At 38.8% G+C, this 19,003-nt stretch overlaps 1 protein-coding gene across 2 annotated transcripts in view; it reads right to left on the bottom strand.

Moving 5' to 3' along the window:
- The window catches only part of FKBP5 (FKBP prolyl isomerase 5), a 112,930-nt gene extending 96,166 nt beyond the window's left edge, over window positions 1-16,764 (bottom strand). For both annotated transcript variants that reach the window (XM_020886702.2, XM_020886712.2), the window contains exons 1-2: window positions 16,638-16,764; window positions 11,170-11,274 (exon numbers count right to left, since the gene is read on the bottom strand). The gene's annotated coding sequence lies outside the window, so the exon portion shown is untranslated. The remainder of the gene's footprint in view (window positions 1-11,169; window positions 11,275-16,637) is intronic.
- Window positions 16,765-19,003: the final 2,239 nt, after the last annotated feature.

Below are 19,003 nucleotides of genomic sequence, written 5' to 3'. Positions count from 1 at the left end.
GGGAGAAATATCAATAACCTCAGATATGCAGATGACACCACCCTTATGGCAGAAAGTGAAGAACTAAAGATCCTCTTGATGAAAGTGAAAGAGGAGAGTGAAAAAGTAGGCTTAAAACTCAACATTCAGAAAACTAAGATCATGGCATCTGGTCCCATCACTTCATGGCAAATAGATGCAGAAACAATGGAAACAGCGTCAGACTTTATTTATCGGGCTCCAGAATCACTACAGATGGTGACTGCAGCCATGAAATTAAAAGACACTTGCTCCTTGGAAGAAAAGTTATGACCAACCTAGACAGCATATTAAAAAAAAGCAGAGACATTATTCTGCCAACAAAGGTCTCTCAAGTCAAAGCTATGGTTTTTCCAGTAGTCATATATGGATGTGAGAGGTGGACTATAAAGAAACCTGAGCACAGAAAAACTGATGCTTTTGAACTGTGGTGTTGGAGAAGAGTCTTGGGAGGATCCCTTGGACTGTAAGGAGATCAAACCAGTCAATCCTAAACGAAATTAGTCCTGAATATTCGTTGGAAGGACTGATGCTGAAGTTGAAACTCCAATACTTTGAACACCTGATGTGAAGAACTGACTCACTGGAAAAGACCCTGACGCTGGGAAAGATTGAAGGCAGGAAGAGAAAGGGACGACTGAGGATAAGATGGTTGGATGGCATCACTGACTCAACGGACATGAGTTTGAGCAAGTTCCGGGAGTTGGTGATGGACAGGGAAGCCTGGCGTGCTAGAGTCCATGGGGTCGCAAAGAGTTGGACACGACTGAGCAACTGAACTGATAAAAAGTATTAGTGCAAATATCCTTTAGCCCTCCAATAGCACTTCCAGGAAATATCCTATAGATAGTCTCACAGAAGAAAGCAAAATTATATGTGGAAGGTTATTAAACACAATATTGTTGAAATGGTAAAAAAAAAAAGGGGGGGGTGGGCACACTACTGAACTTCCTTGACTATTATTATATATCTTCACAGTGGAATATTATGAAGCAATTAAAAATAAAGAAGCTGTTACAAGGACTTCCCCGGTGGTCCAGTGGCTAGGACTCTGCACTCCCTGTGTAAGGGGCCCAGATCCAATCTCTGGTCAGGGAACTGGATCCCACATGATGCAACTGGGAGCTTGCATGCTGCAACTAAAGACACCAGAACTAACACCCACTGCAGTCAAATAAATAAATAATTTTTAAAAAATCCTTATAAATGGAGCTGTTACATATGAGTTGATATGGAAAGATGTTTAAGAAGGGGAAAAGCAAGTTATACAACAATGTAAAGTATTATTTTATTTGTATAAAGAAAATGTACATACATTTGTAAATGCAAGAAACATCTAGGGAAAGAATACCAGTCATTAACAGTAGCAAATTCTGGAGAATGGGATTCAGAGAAAGAAACAAGGGAGTTTTACTTTTTGTATGGTGTGTGTGTGTGCACACATACATTATCTTTTTAAAAAAATCATCTTAACTTTCATTTTTAAAACAGGACTGAGCACAGCAAAGACTCTTAATTTTGGATGAATGTAATTGAACTTGATTATCTATAGTGCAGGAAATATGAGCTACTCAAAGTGCTCAATGAGAAAATCATCCATTCATTCAATAATTATCTATGGAACACTAACTACATGTCAGGCACTGTATCTGCTGATACCGACATAACGGTGAACAAGAAGGACCTCGTCCCTGCTCCGTTTTCCCTGTTTGCCTTGTAAGAACCGCTCTGACTTTCAGGTTTGTGTTCTCCTTGTGCCTACTGTGCTACAGTTTCCGATAAAATAGATACAAATTAATAGAATAATTACATCAAAGAAAAACAAGGGCTTCAAATGTTATTAACTCCTATCTCCTTCATAATTAACTGAAAAAGTTATCAGAGACACACTTTGTGAAAGAACAATTCAACAAGCACCATTTCAAATAAATTTTTAAAAGTAACTTAGATGGTAAATGAAATTTAAGGGAAATTAGCTAAGAAAATTCAAAAGGAAAGAAACATTATAGGAAACTTTTCTTTTCTGTACGGATTTATATATACTCACTAAATTCTTCTACAATAAACATGTACTCTACCATAAGGAGAAAGTAAGAGCTGTTCTTGAAAAGAACCCTTTGTTGCAAAAACAGATCAGCTACTGCCTAAAGTCCACCCCCCTAACTCACTATACCAGGCCCCATATGGTCTGGCCTGGTCGAGGTTGTTTGGTCAGCCTGGAGCCCATTCCACCCTCTACTGCAAACAGCATTCTGGGACTTTCCACTAGGGAATCACTGCTCCTCACCCTGGGGGTGGGCCTATCCCTAGTCCCACCAGTCAGCTCTTTCTAGCCCCCTGGCCATCCCAATGATTCAGAGGCAAAAACATGACAGATCCAAATCCAATCAATTCTGAAAAAAGGCAGATTTTAACAAGGCTTTTTTTTATTAAAATGATAATTGCTGACATGTAATACAGCTAAATTTCCTAGAAGAACTTTGTAACAAAAAGAATTCTCATTTAATGTGGTCCCTGAATATTTTGAGTGACTATAACTTCAAATCACAAAACTGGAGTCAAAGAATCATAACCGACCTCTTTTGTTGAAATGGAACAACAACAACAACAAAAAAACAGTATTAGAAAATTCCCATTTCTAAGAAGCTACTAAAACTTCATGCTGTTTCAAACAATAAGAATGTCGAAACCATATAGATCACATCCTGTTAAAACAGCTAAGTATAGAAACAGTAAGAAAACAGGTTACCCAGCATATACGTTAATCACATGTCCTGTGACAGAAATCTTCTAAACCACTTCAAAAATAAAGACCCCAACATGACGCACCTAAAATGCCATAATACCTAAAACAAACAAACAAAATCCAAACACTTGAAATGTATAATAAACAATTATTTATTTTTTAAATAATTTAAAAAACTTCTTTAAATTTTTTTACCTGTTAACGATTTTCTTTTCAAAACAAAGAAAATATAGAGTATATTAATAAATCACAAGGGAACAAACTTCAACCCAATACGAGAAAATAAAACTTAACCATTAGAATTTCCAAAGAGTGAAATGGATTATCTTGTAAAACAGGGACCTCTCCTTCACTGGAACTAAAACTAAAACCAACGCTCTGTAAGTCTCTGAAAATAAGACATCCTCGAAGAATTCGACTGCTGAGCCAGCTGTTTTATTTCTTGAGAGTATAGCTGAACACATATAATAATCCGTTGCATTTTTTCTAGCATTGCACAATTTTCCTGGCACACAATGTGCATGCTGTATTTATTATCATATTTAAGCATAGGACAGCATTGTAAGAATCCATAACATTATTCTCCAACTAAATGCACACATAATTTTTTAGTCTTCAAATGGCCATGGATTTCAGTAAAGTATCCTATACATTCTTTCCACAAAGTCTGAACACATTTCCTGGACTTTTAGCTTTCAGTTTCCTGTTCATCAATGGCTACAATTCTAGAGCAATGTACAAACACACCCTAGCCGTGGTGTTTCCACTTTTGACAACAGTGGATGTGAACTTAATACGACCAAACAGAACTACGGTGCATATGAATGGTATATGACAGCTAACACAGCAACAGCAGTAATTAGTTAAGGTATAAAAATGGAAATATATAGTCCTTCTTAAGAATTCACATAAGAACCTCTTTTTTAACTTGGAACTCAGAAAAGGTTTCTCTCTCATTAAAAACTGGTAAGTTTTCTCTATTAAACAGTAACGATGAAACCCATCCTGTTCCCTTTTTTCTCTTGCTTACCAGGAGGCTCAGAGCTAAATTCAATGTTTAAATACAGAAAATACCTTGCCTCAGATTACTGATTTAAAGATTTCTTTCCACTCTTATCCTGCTCATTATTTCTCAAGTATTTTATGCTTGAATTCTGATTTTTAATAGTGCTTGCCTTTTAATTACAAGATATCAAATCTTTTCAGTGAATATAGAAGAAACAATTTAAAAGATATACCTTTATATCACTAAATAACCTGTTAATCCAATTTACAAAAAATGTAGGTCCTAAAATGTGTATTTACTTTCCCCTTTTAAAGTTGTTTCACACATTTCATGATTCATTTTTTAAAAAGTCATTGGTGAGTTCTCAAAATAAAAGACTGATAAAATGACAAGGATCAAAGCAAATTACTAAATTAGGGACACTAGATTAGGAGAATTATTAATTTTTAAATGTTTTCAATTTTCTAACAAAATTGGTCTGGCAAAGCTAGATAAATGTCATAAAAAACTAACTCACATAAACTGTACTAAAATTTTATTTACTGTTATCAGCATTTTAGATGCAAAATAGACAACAGGTATAAAAATACTTAGGAATCTTAAAGAAAGAGGAAAACTCAGTCACATTTGTTTAGCAGCTATAGACACACAAACACAAAAATATTCAGCACATGGTAATACCAAATAGTTTATTAAAGGAGATATTAATAAAATGAACAAAAACAATATGAAGATGAACTACAACCCAAACTGACAAATCTAACCAAAAACTAAACAAAAACATACCATGAGTTGAACAGAAAATCTAAACAGTCATATTAAAAATGAAAAAAGAAATAAATTCATTTTGTAACAAAGACTACAGTCTATAAGAATGTATAATATTAAAGCTCTCCACTTACAGAAGCCACAAATAAAAAATGGAAAATAATAAGTGGAATAAGCAAGACAGCCAAATAATTTATATAAAAGTTACAAAAACCAATTGTTCCTTTCTCTCTCATCATATGAGAATCAGAAAGCTTAGACCCAAAGCTAAATTATATTAACATATACTATATTTATGCTATATATTACATACATAATATAGTATTATACCCAGTGCACATAATTATACACAATATAATTTATATAGTACTAGTACTATATAAATTTAGAAGCAAAGGCTAGAAACCACTCATAAAATATAATTTAACAAATTTCTTTAAAACAAACAGTTTACAATAAAAAAATTTAAAAACGAAAACAAACTCCTATAATTTGAAGAAAGAGGCTAAGAGAAACTTACACACATAGCTATCAAAAAAATCTAAAATTTAATTTTGAAGTATTTCTCTTTCCTATTAGCATAAACAGAAGTTATAATTTGCTATAAAGAATCATCATCTAAATACAAAACAAGTTGCAGATCATAAGAGAAAAAAATCCTCAGAAAAATGAAGACAGGAAAAAGAAACGAAAACACAGACAATACAACCAAGGGATCTGATACAAAGCACTGAGGACATGGAAAAGATTCTTCTTTGTGTACTATACAATTCAGCTTCACAGTGTTTGAAAATGATAAAGAAAAGTAAGTATTTCAATAAAAATGAATCTGGTTAGAAGCCTTTTTTTTTTAAAGGGATATGGCAGGATGAGCAGAGAGGTCTGGGGCATCTTTATGTAACCCACGACACTTAATTCTTTCTTTCATCTTGGGGAAGGATACAGAACATGAAAATATTACCAGCTGTGAAATAATTTTATGATAAAATTATGCTTAAAGTGACTAAAAAAGTATTTTCACATCATACAAGTTTTCAAAACACAAGAAGAGCATCTTGCCAAAGTTAAAATGAGACATTTTAAGAACAGAAAAGTGGTGTGACAGTGATTTGGAGATTAGGAACCGACATTACTGAGAAAAAATTTATGTGCTCTGTAGAAAGTGAAGGAAGCATTTATTGAGCAACTAGAGTATCCTGACACTATATAAAGATTAGGGCTTTATAAAATACAGTCTGTCAGATTACATCTAGGTAGAAAAACGATCTAGAAGAATACAGTGCTTAAATAAGTTTCCCACCTTTACGTGTGGCATATGGTAAAATGTAAGAGACTGAAGAAGATGTCAGCTTAGAGACATCCGTCCGATGGAAGTATAGGTTTGGGGGCTGTGAGGTCAAAGCATAATAGTTCCCAACATTTCATGCTAACCTTAAGAGTCCCATCCATCACTCTACAAAAGAACCTGTGTTCCACCATGATAGGAACAAAATGTCCACTTTTTTGAGAATGTTATTTATGTAACACTATTACATTTATAATCTAAAACTTTAAAAATAAAAGAAATCCTTTTCTTTCTAAAGCAGACTTTGGAGTTTGGCTTTAAACATTAAGAAATAGTAATGGTAGTCTAAGAAGTGTAATCATGGGCTTCTCATTAAGAATAGAGTGAATTATTATCACATTATTTCTAGTAGTAAAATTATTCTTACCTTGGGGTCTGATAGTTGTTAGTAGAAATATTATTAATGATACCACTCCAACTCCCACCCAGATGGTTAAGAATCATACTAGGACGACAGTTTAAAAAAAAAAAAAACAGCCCTTGTTTAGCTCTGAAAGGTATAGGCTGCTCATTATTAGCTGTGGATCTTTACGTAACTTCCTCCGGACCTCAATGTGCTCATCTGTAAAATAAGACTGCTGGACTAGAGAATATTTCCCCACTTTCCTCACCGTTTTGCCCTATTCCTTTCTACTTTGTGACTTTGGTGATTTAGGATCTCTACTGGGATTTTTGAGGGCAGAGAGGAAAACAGCAGAAACCCACTAAACTTTGAAGAAAAGGAATAAGCATTATGTAAACAAATAGAATAAGGAGAGAAACAGGGAAAGTTAGCCAAAACACATGTTTACAAAAAGAAATGGATTAAAGAGCCATAATGGTTCAAAGTAGAGGATCATGAACTTCATTGTCAAAATTAGTATGAATAGCAGTTTCAGTTATACTGAAATCAGGAAAGACAGTGAGAAATGCAAGAGACACAAGACTTAGAAACGTTATTATAGCACACAAGAATGCTTTACAAATAACCCAAAAAATCTTCCCAAGTTCCCCCAAAATATATGGAGATGATGTCATACTCCCTGGTTTAATCACACATAATTCTGCCCCAACACAATCCCCCACTATTTTCCACAGGTTATTCCCTCGAATCCATTTGGCTTCATCATTTCAAACAAATCTACGATATCTCCCCTTCGTTATCATTCAATGTTCTACCTAAAATGCATTCTCCCTTCTCTCAATGTATAACAATAATTGATCATGCTCTAACTACGTGGCTTGTTTCTGGGTTTTTTGGCTTATGCTGGGTCTTCTAACCACATTTAAGGCAGTATTCTAAGCACTTGGCATGTATTAACTCATTTAATTCTCTCAACAGTCCTAGGAAGGAGGTCAAGTAACTTGCTGAAGATTACACAGAAGCAGAGTCAGGATTCTAACACAGGCAGTCTGGCTCCAAGGAGCCTATCCCCTTAACCTGCTGACTAGTCCTACAAAGCTCAGGTGGAGTTCTGTCACCTTCCTGAAATTCTCATCTGCTTAGTAATTACTCCTGCCTCCAGAGTTCTTAAGTACACCACTCATTTGTCACTTACCACAGGACTTGGGTTGTTACTTATCTTTTGTGTACATGTTCTATCTTGTCTAAGGACAGGATCTTACTTATTCTGTAACAAGACTACTTAGAACCTAACAGAACTTATTATCCAAACACAAAACTGCTTATTAATGAAAGTATAATTGTATTTAATATTTACTGAAGACATATGCCTGGTTCTGGGCTAAGTACTTTGTATGTATTGTCTCATTTAAACCTCACAACCCTTAGGTAGGTATTAACACTGCATGCACCTCCCAATATTACAGATGAGGAAACTGAGGCTCAGAAAGAAGCTATGTATCTTGTCCTGTATCACAAAGCGGTGGCGACAGTCTTACCTAAGGATCTAACCAGACTCTTAATCTCCACCCAACCAAAAAACACCCTGAAGACAAAATCAGTCCTAACAACTCAACTCAACTTTCACTTACTCTGCAGCACTATGCTGAACACCAAGCATTCAGAATTAAGGGGCACAGCTGCTCACAGTGCACTAGGACCTCAGGGCCAAATTCTGATACCACAGGCAGAGCTGCCATCCCCAAAACTTCAGGAAGATTTTATCTTATATTTTAAGCCAAAATAACCCTTGGAAACTCTTCCATCCCATTCCTTCTCCCTTCAGGCTACCCCATTCCCCATACCCTAGGACTCACCTCTAGTTTCTGTTCTATAGAGAAGGATCCCACTATCCTAACAACTGTAACTTGCCCAAGATCATGTAGCAATACTCCTCATCCAATGTCTATCCCCACCATAATAGCCTTCCTGTAAATGATGTAATTTTCTCCTCCATTTTCCACTCTTAATAACCATTAGTTTCTGCATAAGCATTTCAGAACCCCTGTGTTATTCCTACTTCCCACAGAAGAAAATAATCAGATATACTGGATTATCTAAAACAGTATCAAATTTTATTCTCTTATCCCTGAGTCAGTAATATAAAATTGCGTCTTGTAAAATTTCCACCAGGAGGAAATTCAAACAATTCCCAGAAGAGCAGAAAGAAGAAAGATCTCCGTAAGCTGACCAAAGGCAAGCCAAGTTGATAAGCTACAATCCATCTGGAAAGGACTCAGGCGCAAGACCACTGGAGGCTGGCTACTGCTCATGTGAAGTGCAAGAGACATCACTTACTTTCCCATTTCTATTTTATATCCTCTCAACTAACCTCAGGTTCCTATCTCTCTGACAAATCTCAATTCTAGGAGCCTGTAAAGAGAAGGGAAAGTAATGAGATAAGAGTGTCAAGTCACTTTTGGCATAATGGCTTTTTGATGAGAACTATCTTGGACAGGAAATTTGCCACAAGGAATAGGAGAAGAGTTTTCAGGTAAACCAACAGATCTCTTAATTTTACCACAGAAGCACAAGACATCCTGAAAATGTGTAATGTACACTCAGTATCTCTCCCACTTCAAAGCATCTGCAGATATTCTGGGCTAGAAGGAACTCATTTGTGCCATTTCTATGGTCTAAGAAAGTCTGCTGCCTATACTCCTGCTGGCCATCATTCACTAGGTTGAGTGGTTTGGAAATCATCTACGTCACCTTGGTTCAAATATAATGATTTCTTAGGCCTTAAATTATGTATTTGATTATAAGACTGAAGTCTTCTCTGAAAGGGAAGAAAATGCTCTATTTTACTTTAGTAATATATCTTAATTTTGATATATATCAAGTTCATTATAGATTAAGGATAACTTCCTGCTAACATGTTACCCAAATTAGGACAATTAGGAAATGAAAAGGACAAAAAAGCATAAATTTAGAAACAAAGTGATTTAGTGACTCACTGAGCTTAAGCAAAGGAAGAGTAAGGAAAAAAAAAAAAAACTGACCAGTAAGAATAACAGTGTCACGAACAGCTAAAGAGGAAAGTCAAGAAAGTGTTCTGACTGGGGGTGGACGGAGGGGGTGTTGGTGCGCAGTTGCTACAGAGATGGTATTTAAACATATTTAGTTTCAAGACATAGGTGAAAATTTGGGCCTCAGATTTGGAAGGCCTCAAAAAGATGTAGATTTGGAGCCTAAAAAAGCTCAGCAATGACTTAGTTTTTAGAGAAAGAAAAAATAATAGCCAAAACATTTAAACAAAAGCATTCCTCAGACACTACATTTTGAAGATAATCTAACTTTTCAGATGAATAGTATTTCATTCTATAGAGTATTTGGACTACTTTACTATAAAGGAAAAGCTAAAAATTTCTTTCTTTTCCAGGCTATGAACTGACAGAAAGGAACTAAGAATAAGAATGGTTTCAGAATTACTGATCGTCTAAAGCTAAGTCTCTGAACTAAAACACACTGCTTTTCAGCAGTGTACAACAAAATTTGGGGGGAAAAGAAAAATCTGGTATACTAATACTACTGCTTTACAATATTTGTGAGAATGTAACAGTTTTGAAAGCACTTTAACTGAACTGTTGATAATTATAATAAATCTGGAGAATAGGTATACAGATGTTCATTATACTGGTGTCTCCAGTTCTGTGTATGTTCAAAATTTTCATAATAAAAAATCTAAAAGAAAAGCTACCTATAAGTATTTTTAAAGTTCTATCTGCAGTTAAGGCTTGACAACTCAAAACAAAATTCTTAAAACTTTTCAAATAATGTTTAATGCATGCTCAACAGACCAGTGAAATTTAGTGTCTATAAAAGGGAGAAAAGGCCCAGCCATTTCAGAGGAACATGAGCGTGTTCACTAAATGAAGAAGTCAGTCCTATTACCCATGTTGGCCAAGTTCGACATTTGTCATTTTTCTCATCAAAGAACTTAACATTTGTTAAAGAAAAAATTTACAGACAATATATATGTACAGTTCTGGTTAGTAAAGGCAACATAAGTGTTTATCCCCAGTCATCAGTGATTAATTTGTTGAGCCTATTGGTTAGTTCTCCTGTTACTTCAAATCATCTTCCACTCTAGCAAATAACCAAACAAATTTCTTAAGTAGATGCAAAAAAAAAAAAGGATGAAAAGTGAATATCCATAAATAATGCCCAATCCTAAATTGTGAAGAACACACATTTAAGCTTATATAAAATAGCAAGTCAAGAAAAAAAAGTTGAATGTCTTAACAACTGACATATTTTAAGATATGACTTAAATAAGTTTAACTGAAATCAAATCACTCTATGGCAGCACTAAAACTAATAGAGAGCACCAAATTCACCACTTAGATTTACCACTTACCTATTACCAAGATTAGTTTATATGGTTTGTAAGCACCACTCCTTCCTCCCTATTATAAATACCACCCAAAAAAGACAACCAAATTTGTTTCCCTCTTCTTTGGTGAATTCTAGGACAGTAAAGATTGCACATGTTTGAGAAAAACCTAGCACACTGAAGATGTGCAACTCGCTTAGTGGGAATTATCAGTACCTTTAACTCCCAGGACGCTATCACTAGGCAGCAGTCTCATTCCCTAGGTGACTTACATAGCATAACAAAATAAACCAGTTTCCTTGCTGGCAGTTGTGCCTTGAATCATTTTCAGGATTCTGTTTCTTATAACAGAAATATGCTGTCATGAGACTTCAGAGAGAAGCAGCACAGATACATTTACATAGAGACAAAAGACATGTCAGTAATTCTCTTTTTCTACATTATTATCAAAGCACTGCTTTCATATTTCAAATTGAGGTATTTCACTTTTTTCAGATAACAAACTCATTCTCCTCATTTTTAACAAATTTTTACAGCTTTTTTCCTCAAGAAAGTAAAAGTTACATACCATAAAATGCACGGATCTTAAGTATTCGGCTTGGTAAATTTGAATAAATGTATACACCACCAATTGATGAATCTGGAAGTTCCGTGTACTGGTTTTGAAACTGTTCTGTAAGTTAAAAATATATGAAAATTAAAAATTACCCTGAAAGCATATACTTGAATTTCATCACTTGAATCCCAAACCAAGCTATAGAATATTTCTATCACCCTAAAAAGTTCCCTTTTGGGACGTCCGTGGTGGTCCAACGGCTAAGACTCCACTCTCCCAATGCAGGGGGGCCGGGGTTTGATCCCTGGTGAGGGAACTAGATCCTACATGTCACCAACAAAGACCCAGCAAAGTCAAATTAATTAATTTTTTGAAAACTGAAGAGTTTCTTTACAGAAAATGTTCCCCTTTGTCTCTTTCCAGTTATCCACAGCCTTTACCCAGAAACTGCTTTCATTTCTAACACCATACCTAAGTTTTGTCTGTTCTTGTATTTTTTTATAAATGGCATCTAACAATACATACTTGTTTCGTTTCTCTTGCTCTGAATAATATTTGAGATTCTTCTATGTCATTGTATGAATCATTATTATTATTACTGTGAAGAAAGATTCTATGAACATTTTTATCAGTTTCTGTGTGGACATGTTACTTTGTTCCTCTTGATGAAGCAAGATTTCATTTGAAAAAAAAGAATTCACATATAAATAAGCCTGTGAAGTCATATAGATGATTTATATGTATACATATAGTAAACATATCCAGTTACATATATAATGCAAATACATATAGTACAGATATTTATCTACCTACCTGTGTGTATGTATTTATGTGTGTGTGTGTACACAAATGGACTCTGAGAGGTCTACCTAGGAATAATCCCAAAGATATATTAAATAAACTTATAAAGTTCACAATGAAAATACATTTAGATGACATTTCAATTCTTCTTAATAAATATATTTTAACCTAAGTATAATTCAAAAAAGAAACAAATTTCTCTCCATGTAAGTTACTCTATTTCACATCAATGAAATACCATCTTCTCACAACAAATCCCCTTTCCAAATAGAATTTCATAACATTAAATATGACCATCCATAATGAAGTAATTTTTTATGCTAGGGGGTAAAATCCAAAATATGTTAAGATTACAAGATTTTATTTTATTGTCTTGCTTTTTTAAAAAGTTAAACATGGAAATAATTCCATTGGTTAATATTTACATGAATAAAGACCATTTCATCCTTATTCAGAAAAAGACCTCCATTCCAAAAAGCAACTTACTGCAGCACTGTCTGTGACAGAGACATTCTGACCTTCAAATTCCTTGTGTAATTTTCAGCAGCTAGAAGGATCTTTAATTTCCAGAGACAGGAACATTGAGAAACATACACACAAATCTGATTTTTGATGAGACCAATCTGAAATCGCCAACCCTGTCTTTGATAATCCGATGCTCATTCAGGGGACCAGGAGTGGCTCTTCATTCAACATCACACACAAACTGCCAAGACTGCAAACCGAACACTACAAATGGTTCCAAAAATTCACCATCGCCTGCTTCAGCAAAGGTCTGCAAACTACAAAAGGGAAAAAACCCCTTCTAGTCTTTGATCTTTCTCCATCTTTTATTCCTCCTTTCAAAAAATGAGCAATTTCAAGACCATACAACTCAAATGGACTGTATTTTTAATCTTAAAAAACATTCTTAGCATTTGGATGTTCCCTAACTTTCACAGATGTGGAACTGTTTACTTTAAAACCCATTATTTCACTCTGAAAATACATAATTTTTATTTTTCTAGTAGCTGTACTTTTTTCTAAAAAGAAAAAAAAAACACCTTAATTGTTACAAAAATGACAGCAGTTTCAAAGAGCTACAATTCCCAACTTTCAATATCTTTTTGCCTGACTGTTTTAGAGAACTAAAATTTTATTTCTGTTTTTTAAAATGTTTCTCTTCCAGACCAAGAGTAGAAAATAGGTTAAATCAAATGTGTAGACCCCATACTCCCTCTGGTGGTCCTTCACTCTTATTAACTAGCTGTTTTCCAAAAGACTAGAACACTAAAATAAGGGTAAAACCAATTTGCCCCATTTAAGGATTATAGCCTTACATGTTTGAGTTTCAACTGAATGCAGGTCAAGTCTCATCATGACAAAAATGAGGTAAATAATTTTGAGTGCTTGAATTTTAGTGTTTCAAATACTATTGAAATATCCTTAGGAACTTGTTAGTTACGTCCACAAGGTCCTGCTATAAATTACTTTAACCTGTATCATTTGGCAGAACTATCTTTTACACAATAAATAAGCATCTTTTTGCAAAAAACAAAAAAATCTCCACACTTAAGTGGCTACTGTTTTTAAATCAATAGTTATATGATTTACCTACCTACTTCCACCTGGTCTCGAGTGAGTGTAAATTTAATTTTCCTTAAACTTTCAATTTTCCTGACATAACATCAGAAGTTAAAAATGCACTGTAAAAAAAATTCAGAATGTAAAATAATGAAAAAAATCTAATTACTAATCGGCTACGTTAGAAAGTTCAAATAGTTTCAGAATTATAAAAAGTATAAAATATTTAACTTCAGCATAAAATAAGTACAGAATTCAGTGTGTAAAAATATGTACAATATATTCTTTGTTAAGAATTCTGAAAAATTATATTAAAGGCCTACAGAAAATATTCTTAGTAACAGATACAGCATGCATTTTACTGTTAAATAAAGAAGTATTACTATCTAACAGTATCATGTGATTTAGCCTCAAACGTAGCTTGTTTCACATGTGTCCCTGTTTTTCTATAGCTTGGTTTAATCAAAAATATTTGCCCACCTCCAAATTCAAAAGGAGCCATACCTGAGGGTAAGTGACTTAAAAATACTCCCAACATTTACTATGTAGATATAAGAATTCAACTTAATTTTGAAACTATAATGTGGTTGACCGTTTTATGATACGGTCTACCGCAAGTTAAAAGTGTACAAAAATCAGTAATTAAAACATGAAAAAAACTGAATTTGAAAACAGTTATTTTAATTAAAAGGCACTTTTACAGTTAAAGTTCCCAAAACATGCTTTTGTAAATGAAACTATGAAATATGGCTTTAATTTATGGTATGTGGTACATTTAAGCATCATTACAAGATAAAAACTATAAAACTTTTAATAATACACAGTAGTTAGACTAATATACTCCTATACACTTTAAACAACAATTATATAGATCACCCGTAACCCTAGTCTCATAAGATTCCTCAGAACTACTTATACAAAATAAAACCCACTCTGCACAAGTCACTGCTCAATCTACCTTCGCTAAGCACTGAAAAGCCAACTCAGCTTTCAGCAGTAACAACTTCTACAGCTATAGAAAGAGGATGTTCTTCCTTCTCTAGACTGATTGTTCTAAGCTAAGAAGACTTTAGGAAACAAAACAACTGAAATATGTTCTTTTTCCAATGCAAGAATAAACAGAAAATTGAAGACTTCACTAGTAGCCTAATCCAATATTTCAAAATGTTCATGTTTGAAAGACAAAGAACTCACAGCAGATAAGCCTGTTGTTTTACAGAAATAAAAAAAAAATTTATAAAAACCTCTGATTTTTTAAAAAAATCCTGAACAGTCACAACTAGCCTATTGGTTAGAGTGCACCTTTCAAAGGTGTTACTAATTAACGATGTGACTAAAATCACCATTCAATGAAACACTAATAAAGTAACATAATTAAATCAAAACTGTAACTGTCCTTAAGTTACTTACATTTTATTCAAATCATATCCAGCACATTTAAAAAAAGACACATAAGAAGAAAAATCTGAGTTATCAAAATCAACTGTTCCTCACAAATGAATGTTATCAGTAACCTTCGTAATATTATTTTAAAATAAATTTTAAAATAATTATATATTATTTTTAAACCTTTTTTTTTAATAGATGCCCTAAATTGGTCAGGGTCATAACTGTAGATTTTAAGTGAGGTCAGCTGGTAGAGAGAGAAACAGAAAATAAGTGAAAGTATAACATAAAAACTTCCCACAAAAATAAGAAGCTTTTCAATTCTACCCTCGAATTTTAAAATAAAAACTCTTATGCGGGGCCGGGGGGAGGGCCGGGGTGGGGGGAATGGGTGAAGGAGAATTCCCACAGACTATTAAAAATACTGAACCAAAATATGCCTTAACTTTTCTCTTGTCTACAATCTAACAAAACGAGAAGACAATGAAAATAAACACTCCTGTGTGCCCTCAGAGAGGCAAAGAAAGCTCCCATTCAAAGCTAAGCCTTATTCCACTCTTGTAAAGTAAATCCAAAACCACGAGCTCAAACTGCTTCATGCAGAATTTACTGAATGGCGGCCAAACGTTGTACACTCTGTCCTGAACCACAGCGAAGGATATCTCGAGCTCTGCATTCTCCATTTACAACTTGTACCTTACTATGCATGCTTTCACCACCACTGCAGAAACCGATTTTTAAACTAAGATGTTCCTCCCGGCCAAGTCAATGGAAAAAAGGCAATCTACACGCTGGCGACACTTCCCACCTTCCCCACCCACCCCAATCAATACTGGTTTTTCACTCCTATACTGCAGTCAGCACACCTTAAAAAAAAAAAAAAAAAATCACATGGGAGAAGGCGTTACAAAGCCTCCGGAGTGAACTGAATTACCGAACCCTGAAACAACTTTTCAGTGGCTCTCACCTGACACTTGGGATAATCACCTGTTGGAACGGCGCTGCCCCGGTCCCCTCTACCTGCAGTCGCGGGGAGGCCGTATTCCCAGTCACTGGTCCCCCTCCCGGGGCGGCAGGTGAAAGGCGGCGAACGCGCATATCCACACCCACCGCCCCGGGAGCGCAGACCGAAAGCCGGGGACCGCGGCTGCGGCGGGACGCTCCGTTATCCCTCCCTCTGCGGGCCCGCCAGGTGAGCGAGGCTCCATTGCGCCCGTGATGCGTCCCGGCGCACGGCTCTCCGCGGGCCCACTTCTCCCGCCGCCCGGGCCCGGGAGAGCGAAGTTTCTCTCCCGCTCGCGGCGGCGGCTCACGGGCCGCCTGGCTGCGGACGAGTCGGAGGCCGCCGAAACGAGAGCCGGAGCCGGGACCTGTTACCCAGGGCGGGAAACCAAAAAAAAAGAAAAGCCGAGTGAGGACCAGCCGGGCGCGACCGGCCTCGCCTCCAGGAGGGAGAGCGCGGAAGGGGCAGGGAGCCGCTCCCGCGGCCGCCCGGCTCCGCGCCTCCCAGAGGGGAAGGGAGCCCCGGCCCCGCTCGCCCGGCGGGACGCAGAGGATTCCCGCGGGGGAGCCTGGGCGCCTCCAGCGCGCCCGCTCCGAGGCGTCCCGGCCCCGCCGGCCTCACAGCGCAGTTCCCGGCGCGGCGGCGGCAGGACCGCAAAGGAGGGAACGCGGCTCCCGGGGCCGGGCGGCCACCCCGCCTCATCCCCCCGTGGCCATGGCGCCGGTACCTGTCGCCGTGGCGGCTCGCCCGCTCTGTCGCTCTGCCTCAGCCACGCGCCGCCGGCTCCTCAGCCCGCCCAGCAGGCCGCCCGCGCGCCGGACGCCGCCGCCGGAGACTGGCAGCGCCCGCGAAGCGGCCCGAATCCCCCCGGGCAGAGCCCGGCGCAGTCCCGCCCCCGCGGGCCGCAGGACCCGCCTCCCATAGGGCCCTGGGGCTGTCAGTCCGCCCCCAAAAGCCGCGCGGGCTGTCGCTCCTCCCGTACCGATTGGCGGCCGAACGCCGTCCATGCAAATAAGGCCCCGCCCCCGGCCATTTGCACCTCCGCCTCGGTGTAACCTCCGCCTCCCCCACGCCAGCCCTCGTGTCTGGCCCTTGCCCTTTTGTTGGGGCTGCAGGGAAGAGAGGGAGGAAACTGACCGACGCCCCCTCACGCCATCCCTTACCTCCGGGGAAACTAATGCCCAAGCAAGCTAGTGGACTTCACACTGGGACCTCCCTCTGACAGCTCTGCCCTTCTGTCCGCCCATCCGACCTGATCCGGGGATGGAGAGGGGCAGGCCAGACTTGTTTGCGTCAGGTAAGCAAGCCCGGTTAGCCCCGGGAAACAATACCAGGGGAACTGGTATTGTCCATTTGGAACTGGGGGGGAAAATACCATCTGGAGAACCATAACACGTAGCTCTTGCCTCTGGACACTCAGGGACTGTTAAGACTAGGCTTTCCCACGGCTTTCTACCTTTCAAACAGGAAATCCCAGGTGACTGAGACAGCAAAGGACGTCTGTCTGTGTTCTCTGCCACCTGCCAACGGGTAGGCCTGCTGAGCAGCTGGACTTCAGGAGGGGGCTCGGGCCCCTGGAGTGAAATGGCCACACCAAGATTCAGATGAAGGGGACTGAGCTAGCAGTTCCTGGGCCTTAGGGAGTGGCTCGCTCAGTCTCCTCATTTTTGAGGAAACAGAAATCTGAAGTCCCACAGCTATGGAGCTTAATAATTACCTGTGGAAACCTAACTTCTCCTAACTCCACATCTGGTCTCAACACTGTATCACCTGGGGTCATTTAAGTATTTATGAAGAGCTTCTACAAATAACCACCCCTGCCTTCAAGAGGTGCCACCTGCAGAAGCAACCACTGGAGCTGACACTGAAACCTCCTCAGTGAGGGCAAAGGCCCTGCTTCAGTGCCTAGAAGCTTACCTTTTTACCAGATGCCAAGGGTGTCACTGAAACAGTTTATTTGTGCATTAATTCTGCATACTAACACCAATCGTTTAAGCATCTACTGTGATTTTAATGAGGCTTCTCAGGTGGCACGCTAGCAGTAAAGAACCCGCCTGCCAAGTCCCGAACTTCAAGAGTCACGGGTTCAGTCCCTGGGTTGGGAAGATTCCCCTGGAGGAGGGCATGGCAACCCATTCCAGTATTCTTGCCTGGAGAATCCCCATGGACAGAGGAGCCTGGCAGGCCACAGTCCATAGGGTTGCAAAGAGTCAGACACAACTGAAGCGACTTAGCGTGCACCCACAAGCTTTTTAACAGCCTGGAATTAAGCACTGTGCTACCTGCACGGTATACTGAGGTGAGAGGACATTGTCCCAGACCTAACAGACAGCACCATCCACGTTGCATGTCCATGGGCCTCATGTTTCAGAGATTGTGATGAGATACCTGCATAGGGAGTGGCTCCACATAGCCCAGTGGAGGATTCCAGGAGGGGGCAATCAGCTCTTCCTGGGGGAGGGAGTCAGGGAAGGCCTCATGGAAGAGGTGACACTAGATCTGAGTCGTACAAGAGTATTAAGAGATGGTGTTTGCCAGACTGATGGATGTGGAAGAGGAAGAAAAGAAACTCTGGGTGGGGAGGGGAGGGTGGGACGAGAAGGGGGAGAGTGTGAGCAAGAAGAATGCAGACCTGGAAGAGCCTAGTAACTGAGGGAACAGCAGGAACAGTGTGGTCAAATCTGCTGTGCCGTGTGGCCATGTCACATGGCCTGGGACCAGGCGGAGGAAGAGAGAAAGACGCGGGAGGCTGCCAGGCTGTGTTGTAACACACCGCAGCAAACAACAGGCCCTGTAGATAGAGCTGCAGGCTTTTTTTTTTTTTTTTCTAGGCCAGAGTCTGTGGAGGAACAGTCAGTTCCGATGGCAGCCGGGCTGGCCCCACCCTCTCTCAGAAAACCACTCTGGTCACTGCACTTGCCCTCCTCAGCACTTGGAAACACGTGTGCTTTGCAATTTCCCTGAGCTTTGCTGCCCTTCAGAATTCGAAGATAACATGGGCCCCAGCTACAAACACCCGGGTGTGGGGTGAGGAATCCTCTCCTCAGGCACAGAGCGGTTTGCAAAACCTGTCACCACAGCAGGCCTCACTGG

Source organism: Odocoileus virginianus, chromosome 27 (assembly GCF_023699985.2).
Source record: "Odocoileus virginianus isolate 20LAN1187 ecotype Illinois chromosome 27, Ovbor_1.2, whole genome shotgun sequence".
Classification (NCBI taxonomy): Eukaryota; Metazoa; Chordata; class Mammalia; order Artiodactyla; family Cervidae; genus Odocoileus; species Odocoileus virginianus.
Note: the sequence above shows the minus strand (reverse complement) of the source record. Positions and strands in the feature narration are given on the sequence as shown.